The sequence below is a fragment of the Panthera tigris genome, chromosome F2 (genome assembly GCF_018350195.1).
Source record: "Panthera tigris isolate Pti1 chromosome F2, P.tigris_Pti1_mat1.1, whole genome shotgun sequence".
NCBI classification, from domain to species: domain Eukaryota; kingdom Metazoa; phylum Chordata; class Mammalia; order Carnivora; family Felidae; genus Panthera; species Panthera tigris.
This window is the reverse complement of record NC_056676.1, coordinates 34,617,108-34,640,492: the sequence shown is the minus strand read 5'-3', so window position 1 is coordinate 34,640,492 and position 23,385 is coordinate 34,617,108. Positions and strand designations below refer to the sequence as shown.

Sequence of the window (23,385 nt, the reverse complement as noted above, 5' to 3'; positions counted from 1 at the left end):
ACCTATCAGGCAATATATTCCAAAGACTCAGAGCTCATCTCCCAAGAACTGATCAAGGATCAGTCCTAAAGGAAAACTTTTCTTTGAAATATGCGGAATTTGGCCTGCTAAGTTAACCCTTTCCTACATGGCAGATTGTTAACTGTTATATAAAATCTGTCTCCTTTATATATATGGTAATAATTTCACCCGGGCACATAGCAAAACAATTAGAAACTATATCCCCCATCCTCCCTTGCAGCTAATTGTGACCATGCGATCAAGTTCTCTCCCATAGACTATATGAAAATCTCACCCTACTGCTTAAAAGGAAATTGCTTTCCTGGAGCTTTCTTTGCTCATCCCTGCACAAATGATGATGAGTCAACAATCCAGCATCAACTTATGACCCAGAAATTCTGTATCACAAGAAATAATATATCACAAGAATTTCTCACATATGTCCATGAAGGGACATATACAGGGGAGCCTGAGTGGCTCAGTTGGTTGAATGTCTGATTCTTGATTTCAGGTCAGGTCATGATCTCATGGTTGTGAGATCAAGCCCCATGTCAGGTTCTGCACTCAACATGGAGCCTGCTTAAGATTCTCTCTCCCTCTCTCTCCTTCTCTCTCTCTCTCTCTCTCCGCCCCCCCCCCCCCACCGGTCCTTCCCCCACTCGTACACTCTCTCATTCTCAAAAAAAAAAAATAATAGAATATAAATAAATAAATAATAAAGGGACATATACAAAGATGTTCATCAAGCATTGTTTGAGGCAACAGAAAATTGGAGGCTATCCAGTTGTCTGTCACTGAAAGAACAAATAAGCAAAATGTGACAGACTTACACCAATTAGTGTAATGCTCAAAATATGTAATAAATTTCATAATACCAGCCCCAGTCTAAATGAAAACCAGCCTTGGCAATGGAGCAGGGTCCTAGAGATCTCCCACCTCTCCAGCCCCGGAAAAAGAGAGCTTGGTATTAACCCTGTAGATGCTGGATTGTGAGAAGATCCAAATATCTAGTGAAGAAGCCCTCAGGAAACCCTAAATAGACTATTTCCCAATCCATGTAAAGGCATTTTTACATTTTAATAACTTTTATGACCACGACACGCATACCAACTGAAAAATAGCCATGTATAAAGTACTAGGCATTGGTTAGAATAAGTGAACTACATGGTCACATTGCAGTATAGATAAAAAATAAGAAATAAAATTAGAAATATAGCAGAAAACCATCTAAATTAAATATATTTGCACATAAGCAACAGTATACATTTTGTAAGAACAAATAAACAAAATATATAACTTGTTTGCACTTATTACATGAGCAGAGGGAAATGGCAAAATGAAATGGGGATGAAGCAGATTACTAAATAAGAGGGGGGCCTTGTGTAGATGAATGATGATATTCCATTTACAACTAATCTTTCTCTGAGTTCCATAAATGCAGTCAGCTTGTCTCCACAAATTTTCTTGTGTTAATGAACTTATGCAGAAGAAAATAACTGGATCAAAGGCAAACTTTTGCCCAGATAATTTGTTTCTACCAAAAAAAATGTTTTCAAAACTCAGTTCATAGGACAGAGACAACTTATCAAGCAATCTGAGGAAAAAATACAGAGAATATGGGATTTGGGATGAGTTTTAAATTCAACTGGAAAAGACTGAAAAGCACAGGATTTCTGCAAAAGAGAACATACCAAAAAAGCATAGAGCCTGAGGTGACTGAAGAGGGAATAAAATGAGAAAGCAAATAGGATGCACAAAAAAGAAAAGTGAGAAATACAACTGAAAACAGATCATAAGTGGAAGAGTTATGGATTCTGGTAAAGAAATCAGAAGAAAATGAGAAATAATTGAATTTTGTTGTTGTTATTATCATAATTAGCATAACTATTATGTATTCAGGGCTGTGCTATAGGAGGATTAATCCTGCAGCTTTGTTTAGAACAGCTTATAGGAAGGGGGTCTAAAGTGAAGAAACCAATTGGAAGGTGTAGAGGTTCAGAGCCAGTCCACCCAAAATGTGTCACTTTTGCATGCAAATTATTTTGAGCTGAAAACAATAAAAAAACAAAGACTCAGGAAGAAACTTTGACTTTCCTCCAACTGCCTAGAAGAATTTAGATGAAGAACCTAAATCCAGGATTATATCACTGTAGATAGCTACAGTATAATATTAACTAGATAGTGAACAGAATGGAACTTAGCAAAGCCTATTTGTTAAAATTCCTCTCTATGCCCCATTGTTTATGTGACCCAGCAAATAATTGTTTACCAATTGTGAACTCTTTTTCATCTTCCTGTGAATTGTCTTCCTTCCCTTTGAAATCTCAGCCTATACCCTTTTCTTAGATCCAGAGGACATATATATGCCATTTTGCTTGTCTTTGGAATCTTATGTTTATGGGGATTCCCATATGTACGAACTTAAATTTTTCTCCTGTTAATCTGTCTGATGTCAATTTGATTCTCAGACTAACCAAAAGAAGCTCGAAGGGTAGAGTAAAAATTCCCCCCTGCCCAAGAAAGACAATTACAATAATTCAGATAAGAGATTATCAAAGTTTCATCCTGGGCAAGATCAGAAAGAAGGTAGATATGGGAAAAAAATTGATAGGTAAAAACCTATAGACTTTGTGACTGATCTGAAAGTAAAGGAGTTGAAATGACTCAGTTTTGATATTTGAATGATAGAAAACTATTGTTTCTCCCATAAATAAGAGATTGGGAAGCAGCAATTATAACAGTAAGAAAAAAAGTGAATATTAATTTTGGTGTTCAAAAATTCTTAAGGGAAAGAACTTTTAGACATGCAAAATGTGAGCATTTTTCTAGGCCAAGTAAGAAGGAATGGTTAAAGATGAAAATTCAAGATGGCAACATTTTAACATAAGGTCCAAAAGGAAAAGCAAAGGAAAATCATGACCTTGGTAAGCAGTAAGGAAATATCTTCCATCCTGGCTAGATGAATATATAAATACATTCATTATTTTGCTATGGAAATATCTCTGGTACCTTGAAAATCTTTTGTCTCTTTGAAACCTAGAAATAAGGTCACAGCCTAAACCTGCCATTATTTTCTTTCTTTTTGTTTTAATTTATTTTGAGAGAGGGAGAGTACAACCACATGAGTGAGCACAAGTTGGGGAGGGGCAGAGGGAGAGGGAAAGAGAATCTTAAGCAGGCTCCACACCCAGCTCAGAGCTAGACTTGGGGCTCAGGGCTCGATTTCACAACTGTGAGATTATGACCTGAGCCGAAATCAAGAGCCATATGCTCAACCGACTGAGCCAACCTGGAGCCCCAAACCTGCCATTATTTTCAAATAGTGAATTGTTAGAATACTGGAGTGATTTCTTTTTTTTTGTTTCAATGTATGAAATTTATTGTCAGATTGGTTTCCATACAACACCCAGTGCTCATCCCAAAAGGTGCCCTCCTCAATACCCATCACCCACCCTCCCCTCCCTCCCACCCCCCATCAACCCTCAGTTTGTTCTCAGTTTTTAAGAGTCTCTTATGCTTTGGCTCTCTCCCACTCTAACCTCTTTTTTTCACTGGAGTGATTTCAGGGAGGACTGAGGCAGGAGTACTACCCAGTCTTGATGATTCTATTATGCATTATGTGTGCACAAACCTAAAGGTGTCTACAGACACTCCTCCCCCGTTGATGGCTATGCCCTTTGAGTTGGGACGGAGTCATGCACTCCTTCCAAGCAATAATCATTTCTAGCATAATTTGAATCTGAATAACAAAGCAAACTTTATCATCTTTTAACTGTTATTTACTCACTAAGAACCCTGAAATAGTTTTCCATAATTTCACTGATAAAAAACAATAGTACAATAATGGATATGCAGATGTTATAAGTGAGAAATGGAGTGAGATTTGTCATTCTAATCCAGAAGCATTCTTCACTTTTAAAACAAATAATTTATTTGACATAGCTAGAGGATACATTTCAGAGAGCATAACCAGTACCACATGAAGATTTGCAACTATGATTCTAAGACACGTTAAATCTTTTATTTCTCTCAGGTTCAAAAGTGATTTTATAACAGAAAACCATATTTCCCAAAGTGGTTAGAGATTTTAGAAGGTAATTTACTCAAAAGCTATTGTCAAAGGGAAGTTTTTGCAAACAAAGTCATAAATTGATTATTTTAAATCCCTCTCCATTCCCTCCTATTGGGCCTGCATACTGACATTTGAAATATCAATGCAATATATTTTTCATTTTGTTCAGTTTCACCTTGATGATGTACTCCTCGGAAGTAAGTGATGAATACTGTGTGGAGTAATTTGTTAAGGTTCCCATGATCCCCTAAAATCATTTGAAAATTCATTCTACTGAACAATTATTTCTTTCCTTCAAATTACCTGAAGGCCATAATTCTGAGCCAAATATGTATTGAGCATGTGTTATTTGCCAGACATTGTGCTACGCTAATTAAATACAGTCCTGTAGGTATGGAATTATAATGATCACATGATTTGGGGATGGGAGTTATTAACTCATTTTCATACCTCATAGATATTTCATCTTTATTCTACTCTGTAGGCTAAATCTCCATACCACTTTCCCCATAATTCAAATTCATCTTTCATACATCAGTGATATTTCCAGAACATAAATTTGATGATTTTTTTCATGGTTTAAAACTCATCAGTAACTCTTTTTGTCATACATATTAAAATCAAAACTCTTGATTTGCTTTCCAGGTTTATCTTTCATTTTTACCTCTTCCTCCCCCTTTTCCTCCTTCTCCTCCACCTTCTCGTCCTTCCACTCCTTCTTTTTACTTTTAATTTTTTTTTAATTTTTTTAACGTTTCTTTACTATTGAGAGACAGAGAGACATGAAGCGTGAGCAGGGGAGGGGTAGAGAGAGGGGGAGACACAGAATCTGAAGTAGGCTCCAGGCTCCAAGCTGTCAGCACAGAGCCCAACGCAGGGCTTGAACTCACAAACTGTGACATCATGACCTGAGCCAAAGTCAGACGCTCAACCGACTGAGCCACCCAGGTGCCCCTCCTTCTTTTACCTTTTAAAGTGAGTTCCTACATTTTACACTGTCCAGAACAGTCAATGCTCTTCCATGTCTCCATGCCTTTTCTAACAGTTTCCTCTATCTGAGATTTTTTCCTTAGCCCCATCTCTATCCCTGACTAGCACCACCTAATGATCCTCATCCTACCCTATCCCCTACCCTCAGCTGGTCTGGTTAAAGATATATATTCCTGTGAAGACTCATTTCAAGAATTTATCTCATAAAAACTATCTTCTCAGGAAACTCCAACTCCACTTCCAACCATTACCAGTTGTATTCTGATATAATCACTTTTTACTTTTGGCTTTTTTCTCTGATCAGATTTGCATTATTGGATCTCTGAAATTCAGTCATACTTGTTTTTTTATCTATTAGAATATAATCTCTCTAGAAAAGGGGATAATATCTTATGTAGAAAGCTTATTGTTGGTGTTCAATAAATGTTAATTAATTGAATGAATAAATACTCAATACTAGATCTATCTTATTTAGAATTGTCTACTCTTCCTAGGGACTAAATTTTTAACTTTGAAAGTAGAACAAATTTCCCTTGACTTTTTCCCCCACTTTAAGAGATCTAGAGTAGTGATGTATTTATTGCATAAAAAGATGCTATGGAAAGAGCAGTAAAATTCAGTGATTTGGAGTTGGAGTTCTGTAGTCTTATAAAACTAGATTTGAATCCCAGCTCAGTCATTTCCTGCCCATATAACATTGGGTATATTTTTAAACTCTTAAAGATTTTGTTTCCCCATCTCTTAAACAGGGATAATAAAAGCACCACTTTCACAAACTTGCTATGAAGGTTGAACATGGCGATACACCTAAAGGCTGGCCACAGAAACTTAAACAGAGAAAGCACTAGTCAGTTTTAGCTATAATTACATGTTACCACTACTACCAAAGTTACATAATGGAATCCAATTTTAACTTTCCTGTTCCAGTCTATTCTTCTGGTTGATTAATGCATTATGAGCATGCGGACTCCTCCCTTTTCTTCAATTAGTCATTTAACATAGGAGCTCTCAGTGTCCAGAATAGTTTCATGAGAGGCTATTTGATAGGAGTACAGCCACAAACATTGTGCTGTGATCAAGGTACAAAGCCATTTAAGCAATCTTGCTAAAAATATTAGGAAACCTGGAAACTTAGTCATCACACTGATAAAGTGTACTCCATGACACTTCTCTGGAATATAGGATAAATAACTGGATGGATGCATAGCCCTGCTTTACTTTTTCTAACTTTCTACTTGTGATGCTCTGAAGGCTTTAGAATTTTAATTAAAATAATGATTCCATGTTTTTTAAAAGGATGTTATTTTTACAAGTTATATTTTATAACTTATTTCCGTTTCCTCTACTTTCCTTCCTCTGCATTATCTCAAGTCCAGTTGTACACCTGACCATAACTGACCTACTCCAAAAATTCCCCATGCAAAAAATATATACCCCTAATAATTAAGGAGAAAAGTGGATTCACTTTTTGTTTTATTTCACCTGTTTAAAACTACCTTTATATTAGAGATGATAATAGAGTTGATGATAATGATTTTTTAATCAAAAGATGTTCAATTTCAAAATAGATTCTCCATGAAAATTAAAAAAAAAAAGTCAAAGGGTGATTAGAGGTTTTTTTTTTTTTTAAGTTTTGTTTACTTGAGAGAGACAGAGAGAGCTGGGTAGGGGCAGGCTCCACACTGCCAGTGCAGAGCCTAACATGAGACTAGAACTCACGAACCACGAGACCATGACCTGAGCCAAAATCTAGAGTTGGATGCTCAACTGACTGAGCCACCCCAGGGTGATTAGAGTTTCTTATTGCATTTCTATCACAGACTATTTCTGTCTTCATGTACCTAGATGCGATGGTCTTTAATAATGGCTCATGCTTACAGAAAAGTAATGAAAGTAATAAATAAAAGTAGTCAAAGTAATGAATATAAGGGTAAAAATCTTATATGTGCTAACTGAATGTCTAAATTGTGACTTAGTGAGGCTCAAAATTTCCCCCAAATTTGATGTTTAGTAGTGCTACAAAGAAAAATATAGTCTAAAGCTGACAAGTGTATTGTCAATACATTTTTTTTTACTTATAATTCAATATACAACTGGGATGCTTTAAGAGATTAATCATTTCTATTTAATTTTATATAATTTCTTTCTTTATGACTATGTTCAATTATTTTGTGGCAGCAATAAATATACGTTGGTTCAAAAGATAATTAAAAAGTTGCCAAAATTAGATGCTTTTAATATGAACAATTGTATTTTCTCTTCCTCTTCCTGAATACTAAGCTATATAGCTTGAAAATATTATTATAGGATATAAAAGAATTCTCCCAACTTCAGTGAATGTAGAGAGCAGCACGGGGCCTTATCATAACAGATGTTCAATAAGGGTGTATTAAATTGAATCTAAGTTTTCAAATATTTAGTTTTGAGTAGAAATAACTAAATCATATGTGAATTAACTCTATGCTGAATTCTGAAAACACAACTTCAGATGAGTTATTTGGCTTGAAAATTCTCTACTATAAGTATAGTTATCTCATCTGCAGGCAAAACCAACAGATAAACAGTAGTCACCCCTTATTTATGGGAGATATGGTTCAAGGCACCTAGTAGGTGTTGCGAGGTGAATAACGTATGCATTGTGACGTAGCACGAGTCTACTACTGACCTTCTGGCCATATGTCTACAATTGACTGCTGGTAACTGAGTCTATGGAAAAAGAAACCACAGACAAGGGGGGACTGCTGTATTCAAGTTCCATTTTGTCTCCTGATAAAAAGGCATGAGAAGACTTTCTGATGTCAGTAGTGCACTAGAAAACTCTACTTTTCTCAGGTACTATGTATTTAACAGATATATCTCTGTTCTCAAGAAACAACATAAAACTTTGTAACAAATCAGAAAAGAATGGATGGAGGCTGAAATGGACCTGCCAACTTATTTTAAGTCCAATTATCTGCATTCCCAGGATCCCTTACACCAAAGGCATAACCATGTGGCCTAAATTTTGCCAATCAAATGTACCATATGGAGTTGGTTTTGTAATTTAGCGATGTAAAACAGAGGCTTCACTCTGAGGAATTGATCCTCTGGCAAGTTAAGTGGCAAAAGTATTTGGTAAGTCTTTTAAACCTGTATAATGTTCACTAGCTGATTGTCTCTAGTGGCAGATTGTATCATAGCATCAGTAATAGAGCTAGTGTCCAGTCCCAATAATCACCTGCAGTGAGCAGCAGTACCAACAGTGCCTTCGTTACAGAAGCTTTCAGGTATGGTTGTGCAATTGCGATGCCAGAACATTTTGGCTTCTCTGTGACCCTCTCAGAGGTTCTATAAACTACATAAACTCCATTAAAAAGTTCCTTTCGGGGCGCCTGGGTGGCTCAGTTGGTTGAGCGTCCGACTTCGGCTCAGGTCATGATCTCGCGGTCCGTGAGTTCGAGCCCCGCGTCAGGCTCTGGGGCTGATGGCTCAGAGCCTGGAGCCTGCTTCCGATTCCGTGTCTCCCTCTCTCTCTGCCCCTCCCCCATTCATGCTCTGTCTCAAAAATAAATAAATGTTAAAAAAAAAAAATTAAAAAAAAAAAAGTTCCTTTCCGATTTAAACTAGGCAGAATGGATTCCATATCTTGTAATCCTCAGCAAAAATGTCAGATTGTAGATATTAAAAAGTTGTGGTTGTTGTTTTTGCTCTGATATTCACTAGCTGTGTACTGAAGGAAGTCAGTTATCCTCTTTGGGTAATGTTTTCTTCAGCAATAAATTAGTAGTTGTAAACAAATTCTAGATGTTTCAACGACTTAAACATAAAAAAAAAAAGCTGAGGTCACAAATGATCTACAAAGAAATATATGTGTGTATTTACAATTTTAATAAGAAGAACTTTCTAAGGCTAAGCTATAAGCCATACATTATAATGTATAAATCATTTAAATTACAGAAAAATCTTTAAAAATCATGGGAAGTAAATACCTTAAGCAAATGACAAAATGGATGAAAGCATGCAATATATATGACAGAAAAAAACACTAATTTTTAATATTCAAAAGCTCATATTAATAATAAGAAAAAATAACATAAACAGATAATAGGCCTCTTGTACTCCCAAGTAAAATGAAATTTTATTAAAAAAATTTTTTTAATAGTTATTTATTTTTGAGAGACAGAGAGAGACAGAGCATGGGCAGGGGAGGGGCAGAGAGAGAGGGAGACACAGAATCCGAAGCAGCCTCCAGGCTCTGAGCTATCAGCACAGAATCTGATACAGGGCTCAAACTCACAAACCGTGAGCTCATGACTTGAGCCGAAGTTGGATGCTTAACTGACTGAGCCACCCTAGGTGCCCCTAAAATGAAAATTTAAAAAGCCAATAAGCTCAAGGGAAAATGCTCAGTCTCATTTATGTATAAAGAAAGGAAAATCAAAATAACAATGAGATACTATTTTTCATCTGTCAGATTAGTAAATATGTTAAAAAGTTGTATGATACCAAGTACAGATGAAGATGTGGGAAACGAGGCACTTTTATTCACTTTTGATAAGAAGGTAAATTAGTATGGCCTTTGGAGAGGAAATTTGGCAATATCTATCACAAACAAAGCATATGTGCTTTGACTCACCAATTCCATTTCAAAGATTTTACCCAAAGGATAATCTTGCAAACTTTCATGAAAATATCTAAAAGGATATTCATCACAACATTGCTTTTCATTAGCCAAAAAAACCCACAAACAAACAAACAAACAAACAAACCCAGATTTCTGAAAGTATGAACGTAGTCCTTATATATACATATATATGATATGATACATATGTGTGTGTGTATATATATATATGTATATATATGATAGAGAATCATGTCTTTTTTAAGTTTATTTATTTGAGAGAGAGAGAGAGAGAGAGCATGCACATGCATGCATGTGTGCACATGGGTGGGGGAGGCGCAGAGATGGGGAGAGAGAATCCCAAGCAGGCTTCATGCTGTCAGCCCAGAGCCTGATGGGGGGGTTGGAACTCACAAACTGTGAGATCATGAATTGAACTAAAACCAGGATTCAGATGCTTAACCAACTTGGCCACTCAGGGGCCCCAAAAGTAGGGTTTTTTTTAATGTTTTTATTTATTTTTGAGACAGAGAGAGACAGAGGATGAGCAGGGGAGGGACAGAAAGAGAGGGGGAGACACAGAATCTGAAGCAGGCTCCAGGCTCTGAGCTGTCAGCACAGAGCCTGATGTTGGGATTGGACCACAAACTGTGAGATCATGACCTGAGCCGAAGTTGGATGCTTAACTGACTGAACCACCCAGGCGCCCCCCAAAAGTAGTTTTTAAAACAACGGTAGATCCATGGATAGAATGCTCTGAAATCATTAGAATGAATTTGATCTAGAATTAACATGAGAGAGATTTCCAAGATTAAATATTAAAAGAAAATAAGCATAGTGTACCTACAGCATTGTCTCTTTGGTAAGATTTTTAAAGCATGTTCACTAGTTGGTTGCCTCTGGTGAACAGACTATACTTAAAATTTTCAATACTTTCTATAGCTGTTCTTCTAACACTTGACATTGCCACACCCCCTACCAAGAGGTGGAGTCTAATCACCACACCCCCTTCCTTGAATTTGTACTCCTTAAATGATTTGCTGTTGGCCAATAGAGTGCAGTGGAACTGTGACTTCTGAGGCCCTGTCAGGAAGGACCAGGATGCTTCTACCTGATCTCTTGGAATGCTTGCTCTCCTAGTTCTTCGTCTGTCACATTAAGAAAATGTGCCACCCAAGAACATAGCCAAAGCTAAGAAGGTGGCTTTTCAGACAGCTCTGGAGGAGCACAGAAACACAGGATTTTAAGCAGCAAACCTAAGGTTTATTTTTGCTCTGAAGGACATCACTGTTAGAAAACTCATCAAACCTGGAAACAGAAGGAGAACTAACAGTTCAGCAAAGAAGTGCACACCAAAAGAGCCGATGGAATTCTCCAGAAACCAGCAGTTGTCAATGCTGAGGAGGGATCCAGGGGATGTAAGACTGGCCTCTGAAGACAAGCGTTCCAGTGGCCCCCCTGGGCTCCCTGGCTGGCCTGGATCCCTCAATAAGCTCTTCCCGACTCTAGGGAGTCTTCAAAACAAAGTGGCATCTCCAGGAGAATGCCTAGCAGCCCTTAGCATGGCTTGCAGGAAAATGTTCGCTCATATTCCTGAAGGAAAAACATTACATCCACCTCCTTAATCCTGTTAGACCTTCCTGGGATGGCGCCCCAAGAAAGAATGGAGGAAGGACCCTGACAGAGATGCTCCTGGAAGCTCACACCAGGTCCCTGTTCGTAGGCCCCGGCCACTTAGTGCCCTCCCTGAGCTAGTGCAGACATGCAGCGAGGACGCCTCTGGTCCTGAAACACCGCCCCCGCCGGCCCTTTGAAGGCTGGAAGGGCCTCGTCCTCAGAAGAAAGAAGCCAATAGCCAAATGGATACCTCTTCAAGGAGTGGGTCCATAAGGCTAGGATTCGACTTCTCTGGCCCTGCCGCCAGCAAAGAGTCACCCCTACCAAGAAAACTGGAAAAAAGACCCTCCCTCGAGGAGACGCGAGGCTGGAGACAGGAAAGGAACCCCGAGGAGGCGGGCGGGGGTCCCATTTCCGCTCCCTGGAGGTCTTACAACCTGGATTGGGACAAGTTCGATGGCCCACACTTTAACGGGTCGGAAGGTGGCAGAGAACCCAGGTCCCAAGGACGCCCCCAGAGTCAGCCTCGGGGCCTGTGTCAGAGCAAATGAGTGTTGTGCCTGCGGCGGAGGAAGACTCACCTCCCAGCAGCAGGTGGTTTCAGCCTCAGCAGGTGACTCTTCCTGATGCAGACCGCTGCGGGAGCTAGCGCAGCGGCGGGCATCCTGGGTCCCGCGAGTCTTCCCCGCGGGGGCTCCCCCAAGTGGTCCGGCGGAGAGCTGCAAGCTCGCCGGTGCCCCGCCTCCTCAGAGGGGATCAGCGCTTGCGCGAATGCGGTGAGGTTCTAGGCACCCGGGCTGAGGCGGATAATCTGGAGCGCTTTTGGGGACTTACTTGTTGAAGCAGTTGGCCTTGAAGAAACAGTTTTTATACTTCAAGTTCGACCCACCCCTGAAGCACAACCTTCAGAGACAGAGTCGGTGGTGCCTGAGACGAGCAGAGCGCACCACCCACGCAGTCGCACCTTCCTCAGCAACTCCGGCCTGAGGCAAAGCTGGTGGAATTTGATTTCTTCACGAGACACGTTCCTGTGTGTCCTCCACCCTGTGTGTCCTCAGGCTTGGGATCAGGCCTGGGGGGTTGCTGCTGCCCAAGGCGCCCATCGTGGATGTGCGAAAGTACGCCCAGAAGGGCTTGGACACGGTGGGGGAAGCAACACAGAAGGATTGCTTGTTCCTGAAAACCAGGTGTGAAGAGCTCCGCGAGAAGAACCTGGAGAGGGGGGAAGAACACAGACCTGTCTGCGGGGATTGTGTACCAGGCCATGGAAGAGGGTCAAAACAGAAGGAACTGCCAAAGCCGAAGTCCAGGTTTTTTTTGTTTGTTTGGTTGGTTTTTGTTACCATTCAACTCTTTTACTTGGTGCTTTTCATGAAAGATAGATTTAAATCATTTAATTTTGGTAAAGTAAATAAGTGTGTGTGTTTCAGTATGGTGTCTGTACAATTCTGAATGGAAGGACAGGAGGGCTGTTACAGGAGCTGCCACTATGGTCTTGTAAGGATCTCAGGGAAGGCAAAAACCTTCCCTTTGGCTCCAGGAAATAAGTTTAAGTCTCTGAGTAATGCGGAGGTCATTCCTGTCCCCAGAGTCAAACCTGTACTGCCTCTTTACTGAGGAAAATATTCCTTTAACTTGAGCATTCCGAAGCATGTCCAAAACCCCAGGAAACTTAAGGTAAACTTATTTGTAAGCAGTATGTTAGTTACTTTATTTTTTTACCAATCAGTAAAAAAAATTTTGTTTTAGTTCTTTATTTGTAATTCTTTTTTTTTTTTCCATTCGCAGCTGCCTTTACTTTTTTTTATTGAGGTATAACTGACATGACATATTAGTTTCAGATGTGCAACATGACTCAATATTTGCATATATTACAAAATGATCACCACAGTAAGTCCAGTTAACATCCATCACCATATTCAGTTAAATTTTTTTTTCTTGGGATGAGAACTTTCAAGATCCACTTTCCTAGATACTTTGAAATATGCAATGCCGTTCTATAAACTATAGTCACCATATTATACATTACATCCCTTTGACTTATTTCATAAGTAGAAATTTGTACCTTTGGACCACCTTCACCCATTTCAGCCACCCACATGCCCCTGCCTCAGGCAATCGCAATCTTTTCTTTATGTCCAAGACCTTGGGTTTTTTTATTTTTAGATTCCATATAAAGTGAGATCATATGGTATTTATCTTTTTCTGTCTGAGTTATTTCATTTAGTACCTTCAACTCCATTCATGTTGCAGATGGCAATATTTCTTTCCTTTCTATGGCTGAATAATATTCCATTACATATATATATGTGTGTATATACACACACACACACACACACACACACATATATACACCACACACATACACACACACACACACACACACACACACACACACACATTTTCTTTATTCATCCATGATGGACATTTTAAGTTGTTTTCATGCCATGGCTATTGTAAATAATGCTAGAGTGAACATAGGAGTACATATATCTTTCAGTGGAATTGCTGGATCATATTTTTAACTTTTTGAGGAAATCCCATACTGTGTTTAATAGTTACTGCTCCAATTAACATTCCCAGCTACAGTGCAAAAGGGCTCCCTTTTCTCCACATCCTGATCAAAACTTGTTATTTCTTATCTTTTTGATAATATACATTCTAACAGGTGTGAAGTGATATCTCTATTATACTTTTGATATGCAAATTCCCTGGTGATTAGTGATGTTGAGCATCTTCTCATGTACCAGTAGGCCATTTGTTTATCCTCTTTAGAAAAATGTCTATTCACCTGCAAATAAAAAGAACAAACTGATGGTTACAAGAGGAGAGGGGGTCAGAGAAGGGACAAAATGGGCTGAGGGGTGTAGGAAGTCTGACCGAGATTGGACCTTTAACGGACTGAGCCACAGGTGCCCTGTTTTGAGTTAATTTTTGTGTACGGTCTAAAATAGTGGTCTAGTTTCATTCTTTTGCATGTGGCTGTTCAGCTTTCTCAACAGCATTTATTAAAAAGATTCTTCTTTCCCCATTGTATATTCTTGCTTCCTTTGTCACAAACTAGTTGACCATACATCTATAGGTTTGTTCCTGGGCTGTCTATTCTGTTCTACTTATCTATGTTTCTATTTTAAGCTGATAACATAATGTTTTGATTACTATAGCTTTGTAATATAATTTGAAATCAGGGAGTGTGATATCTCTAGTTGTGTTCTTCTTTCTCAAAATTTGTTTGGCTGTTTGGGATCTTTTGTGGTTCCATATAAATTTTAGGATTATTTGTTCAATTTCTGTGAAAAAATGCCATTGGAATTTTGATAGTGATTGCATTGAATATGTAGATTGCTTTGGGTCGTATGGGCATTTTCACAATATTTATTCTTCCAAACCATGAGCACAGAATGTCTTTCCATTTATTTGTGTCTTCAGTTTCTTTCATCAGTGTCATAGTTTTCAGTTTACTGGTTAAACCACCTTGGTTAAGTTTATTTGTAAGTATTTTATTTGTTTTGATATAATTGTAAATGGAATTGTTTTCTTAATTTCTTTTTCTGATAGTTCATTTTTAGTCACTGGAAATACTACAAATTTTTGTATGTTGATTTTGAATCCTGCAACTTTAATGAATGCATTTATTAGTTCTAACAATTTTTTTTAGTGACGTATTCATGGTTTTCTGTATATAATATGTCACCTGAAAATAGTGACAGTATTTCTTATTCCTTTACATTTTATATGCCTTTCATTTCTTTTTCTGACATAATCGCTCTGACTAGTAATATAAGTTTTTATATTCAAATAGTATTATGCTCAAGAGTGGGCATCTATTGTCTTATTCCTTATCTTAGAGAAAAGGCTTTTAGCTTTTCATGGTTGAATATAATGTTAGCTGCAGGCTTGTTATATATTGCCCTTATTATACTGTGGTGTTTTCTCTGTCCTCACTTTGTTGAGAATTTTTATGATAAATTGATGTTGAATTTTGTCAAATGCTTTTTCTGAATCCGTTGAGATGATCATATTGTGTCATAGCACATTAATTGATTTACAAATGTTAATTTCCCTCACATACTTGGAATAAATCCCACTTGATCACGCTGTATGATTCTTTTAATGTATTGTAGAATCGCATTTGCCAGTATGTAGTTGCGAATTTTTACAGCTATGTTCATCAGGGATATTGGCATGTAATTTTCTTTCCTTGTGGTGTCTTTGGTTTTGGTGTGAGGGTAATGCTGGCCTCATAAAACAAGTTTGGAAATTTTCCATTCTCTTCTGTTTTTTGCAAAAGTTTGAGAAGGATTGGTATTAATTCCCCATTGAATGGTAGAATTTGTTAGTGAAACCATCTGATTGTGAACTTTTGTTTATTGGGATGTTTTTAATTACTGATTCAATCTCCTTCCTAGTAATCAGTCTGTTCATATTTTCTATTTTTTCATGATTCAATCTTGGAAGGTTGTATGTTTCTAGGAATTTATCAATTTCTTCTAGGTTGTCCAATTTATTGCAAGATAATTATTCATAGTATTATCTTATGATTTTTTGTATTTCTTTTTGTTTGTTTTTGCAGTTCTATTGAGATTTAATTGACATACATCACTGTATAGTTTTTTATTCGATTTATTTTTTTCATCATAGTAAGTGTATTCTTTAATTCCCAATACATACTCCCAATAACCTGATTCTTTGTATTTCTAATACCAATTCTAACATTTCTTCTTTCATTTTTGATTTCATTTATTTCGTTCCTCTCTCTTTTTTTCTTGGGTAGCCTAACTAAAAGTTTATTTACATATTTTGTTTCTCTTTTCAAGAGGTAAGTCTTAGTTTCACTCATCTTTTCTGTTGTCTCTTTAGTCTCTATTTAACTTATTTCCATTCTGATATTTGTTATTTCGTTCTACTAACTTTGGCTTTGTTGCTTCATTTTTTATAGTTCCTTGAAGTGTGAAGTTATGTTGTTTATTTGAAATGTTTCTTGTTTATTTGTCATGATGAACTTTCCTCTAAGAACTACTTTTGCTGAATCCCATAAGGTTTGGCATTTGTATTTTAATTTTAATCTGTCTCAAAGTACCTTTTATTTCTCTTTTGATTTCATTTTTGACTTTTTGGTTTTTTAGTAGCATATTGGTTAATCTCAACATATTTGTTAATTTTCCAGTTCTTTCTATGTAATTGATTTCTAGTTTCAAACCATTGTGGTTGAAAAAGATGCTTGATAGGATTTTAAACTTCACAAAATTTTTAAGACTTATTTACTTGCCTAAAATATGATCTGTCCTGGAGAATGTTCCAAGTACACTTGATGATTGTTTCCTTTGCAGTGCAGAAGATTTTTATCTTAATTAGATCTCAATAGTTCATTTTTGCTTTTAATTCCCTTGCCTTTGGAGATATGTCAAGCAAGAAATTTCTGTGGCTGAGGTCAAAGAGGTTGTTGTTGGCTTTCTCCTCTAGGGTTTTGATGGTTTCCTGTCTCACATTCTGGTCTTTGATCCATTTTGAGTTTATTTTTGTATATGGCATAAGAAAGTGGTCTAGTTTCATTTTTCTGCATGTTGCTGTCCAGTTCTCCCAAAATGGTCTTTGATCCATTTTGAGTTTATTTTTGTATATGGTATAAGAAAGTGGTCTAGTTTCATTTTTCTGCATGTTGCTGTCCAGTTCTCCCAGCACCATTTGTTAAACAGACTGTCTTTTTTCCATTGGATACTCTTTCCTGCTTTGTCAAAGTTAGTTGGCCATACATTTGTGGGTCCAGTTCTGGGTTCTCTCTTCTATTCCATTGGTCTGTGTGTCTGTTTTTGTGCCAATACCATACTGTCTTGATGATGACAGCTTTGTAGTAGAGGCTAAAGTCTGGGATTGTGATGCCTTCCGCTTTGGTTTTCTTCTTCAATATTACTTTGGCTATTTAGGGTCTTTTGTGGTTCCATAAAAATTTTAGGATTGTTTGTTCTAGCTTTGAGAAGAATGCCAGTGCAATTTTGATTAGGATTGCATTGAATGTGTAGATTTCTTTGGGTAGTATTGATATTTTAACAATATGTATTCTACCAATCCATGAGCATGGAATGTTTTTTTCTATTTCTTTGTGTCTTCTTCAATTTCCTTCATAAGAGTTCTATAGTTTTCAGCATACAGATCTTTTACATCTTTGGTTAGGTTTATTCCTAGGTATTTTATGGTTCTTGGTGCAATTGTAAATGGAATCAGTTTCATTTCTCTTTCTGTTGCTTCATTATTGGTGTATAAAAATGCAGCCGAATTCTGTACATTGATTTTGTACCCTGTGACTTTGCTGAATTCATGTATCAGTTCTAGCAGACTTCCGGTGGAGTCTGTCGGGTTTTCCATGTAAAGTATCATTTCAGCTGTGAAAAGTGAAAGTTTGACTTCTTCTTTGCCAATTTGGATGCCTTTTATTTCGTTTTGTCATCTGATTGCTGATGCTAGGATTTCCAACACCATGTTAAACAATGGTGGTGAGAGTGGATGTCCCTATTGTGTTCCTGATCTCAGGGGGAAAGCTCTCAGTTTTTCCCCATTCAGAATATTAGCTGTGGGCTTTTCATAAATGGTTTTTATGATGTTTAAGTATGTTCCTTCTATCCCAACTTCCTTGAGCATTTTTATTAAGAAACGATGCTATATTTTGTCAAATGCTTTTTCTGCATCTATTGACAGGATCTTATGGTTATTATCCTTTCTTTTTTTAAACATTTTTTAAATGTTTATGTATTTTTGGTAGAGAGACAGAATGCAAGTGGGGGAGGGGCAGAGAGAGAGGGAGACATAGAATCTGAAGCAGCTCTGGGCTCTGAGCTGTCAGCACAGAGCTTGACACAGGGCTTGAACTCCTGACCCACGAGATCATGACCTGAGCTGAAGTTGGATGCCTAACCAACTGAGCCACCCAGGCACTGCTATACTTTCTTTTTTTAATGTGATGTATCATGTTGATTGATTTGTGAATATTGAACCAGGAATGAATCCCACTTGATCATGATGAATAATTCTTTTTATAGGTTGTTGAACTCAATTTGCTAGTATCTTGTTAAGAATTTTTGCATCCATGTTCATCAGGGATACTGGCCTATGGTTCTCCTTTTTTGTTGGCTCTCTGTCTGGTTTGGGAATCAAAGAAATGCTAGCCTCATAGAATGAGTCTGGAAGTTTTCCTTCCATTTCTATTTTTTGGAACAGCTTGAGAAGGATAGGTATTAACTCTGCTTTAAATATCTGGTAGAATTCCCCAGGGAAGCCATGTGGTCTAGGACTCTTATTTGTTGGGAGATTTTTGATAACTGATTCAATTTCTTCACTAGTTAGGTTCTTTTCAAATTTTCTATTTCTTCCTGTTGAGTTTTGGTAGTGTGTGGGTGTTAGGAATTTGTCCATTTCTTCCAGGTTGTCCAGTTTGTTGGCATATAATTTTTCACAGTATTCCCTGATAATTTCTTGTATTTATGAGGGATTGGTTGTAGTAAACCCATTTTCATTCGTGATTTTATCTATTTGAGTCCTCTCTCTTTTCTTTTTGAGAAGCCTGGCTAAAGGTTCATCAATTTTGTTTATTTTTTCAAAAAACCAACTCTTAGTTTCATTAATCTGTTCTACATTTTTTTTAGATTCTATATTATTTATTTCTGCTCTGATCTTTATTATTTCTCTTCTGCTGGGTTTGGTGGTTCTTTGCTGTTCTGCTTCCAGTTCCTTTAGGTGTGCTGTTAGATTTTGTATTGGAAATTTTTCTTGTTTTTTGAGATAGGCCTGGATTGCAATGTATTTTCCTCTTGGGACTGCCTTTGCTGCACCCCAAAGGGTTTGAATTGTTGTGTTTTCATTTTTATTTGTTTCAATGTATTTTTTAATTCCTTCTTTAATTGCCTGGTTTACCCATTCGTTCTTTAGTAGGATGTTCTTTAACCTCCATGCATTTGGAGGTTTTCCAAACTTTTTCCTGTGGTTGATTTCAAGTTTCATAGCATTATGATGTGAAAGGGTGTATGGTATTGTCTCAATTTTTTTATATTTACTGAGGGCTGTTTTGTGACCCAGTATGTGATCTATCTTGGAGAATGTTCCGTATCCACTTGAGAAGAAAATATATTCTTCTGCTTTAGGATGAAAACTTATAAATATATCTGTCAAGTTCATCTGGTTCAGTGTATCATTCAGGGCCATCGTTTCTTTATTGATTTTCTGTCTGGATGATCTATCCATTGTTGTAAGTAGAGTATTAAAGTCCCTGCAATTACCACATTCTTATCAATAAGATTACTTATGTTTGTGATTAATTTTCTTATATATTTGGTTGCTCCAAATTTGGTGTGTAGACATTTATAATTGTTAGCTCTTCCTGATGGATAGACCCTGTAATTATTATATAATTCCCTTCTTCATCTCTTGTGATAGCCTTTAATTTAAAGTCTAGTTTGTCTGATACAAGTATGGCTACTCCAGCTTTCTTTTGACTTCCAGTAGCATGATAGATAGTTCTCCATCCCCTCACTTTCAATATGAAGTGTCCTCAGGTCTAAAATGGGTCTCTTGTAGACAGCAAATAGATGAGTCTTGTTTTTTATCCATTCTGATACCCTATGTCTTTTGATTGGAGCGTTTAGTCCATTTACATTTAGTGTTATTATTGAAAGATATGGGTTTAGAGTCATTGTGATGTCTGTAGTTTTCATGCATGTAGTGATGTATCTGGTACTTTGTGGTCCTTGCAATATTTCATGCACAAAGTCCCCCTTAGGGTCTCTTGTAGGGCTGGTTTAGTGGTGATGAGTTCCTCCAGTTTTTGTTTGTTTGAGAAAACCTTTATCTCTCCTTCTATTCTGATTGACAGGCTTGCTGGATACAGGATTCTTGGCTGCATATTTTTCCTGTTCATCACATTGAAGATTTCCTGCCATTCCTTTCTGGCCTGCCAAGTTTCAGTAGATAGATCTACTACCCTTATGTGTTTACCTTTGTATGTTAAGGCCCGTTTATCCCTAGCTGCCTTCAGAATTCTCTCTCTCCCCTTGTATTTTGCCAGTTTCACTATGATATGTCATGAAGAAAATCGATTCAAGTTATGTCTGAAGGGAATTCTCTGTGCCTCTTGGATTTCAATGTCTGTTTCCTTCCCCAGATCGGAGAACTTCTTGGCTATGATTTGCTCAAGTACACCTTCAGCCCCTTTCTCTCTCTCTCTTCTTCATCTGGAATTCCTATGATACAGATATTGTTCTATTTGATTGAATCACTTAGTTCTCTAATTCTCCCCTTGTGATCCAGGATTTTTTTCTCTTTTTCTCAGCTTCATCTTTTTCCATAATTTTATCTTCTAATTCACCTGTTCTCCCCTCTACCTCTTCAATCCACACTGTGACTGCCTTCATTGTATTTTGCACCTCACTTATAGCATTTTTTAATTTATAATGACTATTTTTTAGTTCCTTGATCTCTGCTGTCTTCTATGCTTTTTTTCAAGCCCAGAGATTAATCTTATGAATATTATTCTAAATTCTTGTTCATTTATATTGCTTATATCTGTTTTGATCAATTCTTTATCTTTCATTTCTTCCTGGAATTTCTTTTGAGGAGAATTCTTCTGTTTCATCATTTTGGCTAGTTTTCTGTCCCTTGTGTGTTTTAAAAGCTTGTTACATGCTTGGCACCTGCGAGCACTGCTATATTAAAAGGGGGTCATACCCTGTCCAGGGCCTGGCCCTTCAGGAAGTGTTTTTTGGAGAGTGTTACTTGTTCTCTGTTGTTGGGACTTTGGTTATTTTATTTCCCTACTTGTAGTGATGTTTTAGACCCTCCACCAGGTGTGTTTTGATTTGTTCCTTGGAGTAGCCCTGGAAAGGAAAGCAAACAGACAAACAGAAAACAAAAACATGCAAACAAACAAATAAAAAAAGAAAAGAAAAGAAAAAAACAAACCAAAAGCAAAAAGCCAGAAACACCAGCTACAAGTAAAGAACAGGATGGAGGTGGTGCTGATGGAGAGCACATACAATGAGAAAAATGACAGGGGCAGGGAAAAAGAAAAAATAAACATGGACCAGGCAGGGAGACTAAACAGCTTAATCTGGAGAGAGAAAGGAAAATAAAGAAGGAGGCAGGGGGAAAGAAAAGAAGATAAAGTTGCCCAGACAGAGAAATTACATAGTTTAATTATTCCAGAGAGAGAGAAAGGTAAGAAGGAGGTATAGAACATGTATCAAGAGAATGTATTAAATATTTCTGCTTAAACAAACCAACAACCAGAGTAACCAGACTAGAGGAGGGAAGAGATAAGAAGAAAAAGAAAGAAGAATATATCTATATAGCAAGGACTGTCTGAGAATTAATCCAGGCAATGCAGCGCTGCTGATCTGGTGGTGGGGAGAACAATGGCGACCCCCCCACCCGCCCAGTCTCTCCTCCACAGACTCGGTGTCCCAAACCACTGTCTTCGAGCTGTCCTCACTGTGCCATGGGTGCAGAGGAGGCAGTCTCTCTTGCTCTGCCGATTTCAGTGCCCTGGTGCTTGGATGGGATTCAAACTCCTACTCCATGCGCCCTGGTACTGGGAAAGCACAGCTCCATGCTACCCAGTATGTGGACCCCGGATAGCTTTGTCCTGTGCCACATCACTCCAGGAAGAGGATCGCTTTCTCCTACTATGGACTGTGCCCCTGCCCTAGCCACTGAGAGGCTGGCAGTTGCAGGCAGATTTTGTCCTGTCCCACAGCACTCCAAGGAGGGTATCACTTTCTCTTACTGCAGAATGGGCTGCTGACCTAGCCACGCAGCCTGGGGCCTGCACCCCTCCTCCCCAGGTTTGGGAACAGGGCAGCCAACCCTGGTCCAGAGAAAGTCCCACAGTTAGAAATTGGATTTTCTGTCCTAGTCCGAGGTTTTTCTCTTGTCCCAACAGTCCTATGCTTTCCCAGCCACTCTTTCTCTTCCCTTTGTCTCCCAGCCACTCTTTCTCTTCCCTTTGTCTCTCCACAGAAGGGGATCCCTCCCCTCCATTGTTTTATTTCTCCCAGTTCTCAATCACACACCTGTGGCCCATCAGGTTGTCCCCATATATCCCTGGTAGTGACTCAGTCTCTTTTCCTCCCAGACTCTTGGAGTTCAGTCTTTTGACTTCAACCCTTCTTTGAGAAACACATGAAGTTCAGATCCCCCTACTTCTCTGCCATGTTGCCCCCCCTCAAGTACACTTGAGAAGAATGTATATTTTCTTGCTTTTTAATGGAATGTTCTGTATAGGCATACCTCAAAGATATCGTGGGTTCAGTTCCCAGTAAAGCAAATATCACAATAAAGCAAATCAAATGAATAATTTGTTTCCCAGTGCATATAAAAGTTATTTTTATACTGTAGACTATTAAGTGAGCAATAGCATTATGTATGAAAACAATAATATACATTCCTTAATTAAAAAATACTTTATTGGTAAAAAATGCTAACTATCATCTAAGCTTTCAGTGAGTAATAATCTTTTTTCCTGGTGGAGGATCTTGCCTGGATATTTATAGCTGCTTACTGACCAGGGTACTAGTTGCTGAAGGTTGGTTGGCTTAAAATAAGACAACACTGAAGTTTTCCACACTGCATTAACTCTTAATAGGAGTCAGCCTATCTTTTTTTTTAATTTTTTTTTAATGTTTATTTTTGAGGGAGAAGGAGACATAGTGTGAGCAAGGGAGGGGCAGAGAGAGAGGGAGACACAGAATCCAAAGCAGGCTCTAGGCTCTGGGCTGTCCACACAGAGCCCAAAGCAGGGCTGGAACCCACAAACTGTGAGACCATGACCTGAGCTGAAGCTGGACACTTAACTGACTGAGCCACCCAGGTGCCCCAAGAGTCAGCCTATCCTTTGAACCTTTGAAACCGGGTATTGACTTTCTCCTCTCTAGCTATAAAAGTCCTAGGGGCACCTTCTTCCTAATAGATGGCTGTTTTATCTACATTGAAAATCTATTGTTTGGGGTAGCTACATACAGATAAATATCTTAGCTAGATATTTTGGTAAGTTGGTACAGCTTCTACATCAACACTTGCTGCTTAACCTTGCAGTTTTATATTATGGAGATGACTTCTTTCCTTA

The 23,385-nt window shown here is 38.0% G+C and overlaps 1 protein-coding gene across 6 annotated transcripts in view; it reads left to right on the top strand.

Annotated features, from left to right (window-relative positions):
* The first annotated feature begins 8,283 nt into the window (after positions 1 to 8,283).
* The window catches only part of CNGB3 (cyclic nucleotide gated channel subunit beta 3), a 273,696-nt gene continuing 258,594 nt past the window's right edge, over positions 8,284 to 23,385 (top strand). For 5 of the 6 annotated variants that reach the window (XM_042973525.1, XM_042973523.1, XM_042973524.1 and 2 more), the window contains exon 1: positions 12,062 to 12,589. The gene's annotated coding sequence lies outside the window, so the exon portion shown is untranslated. Of the gene's footprint in view, positions 8,329 to 12,061; positions 12,590 to 23,385 lie in introns of those variants that run through there. The other variant, XM_042973520.1, reaches the window with a different exon arrangement.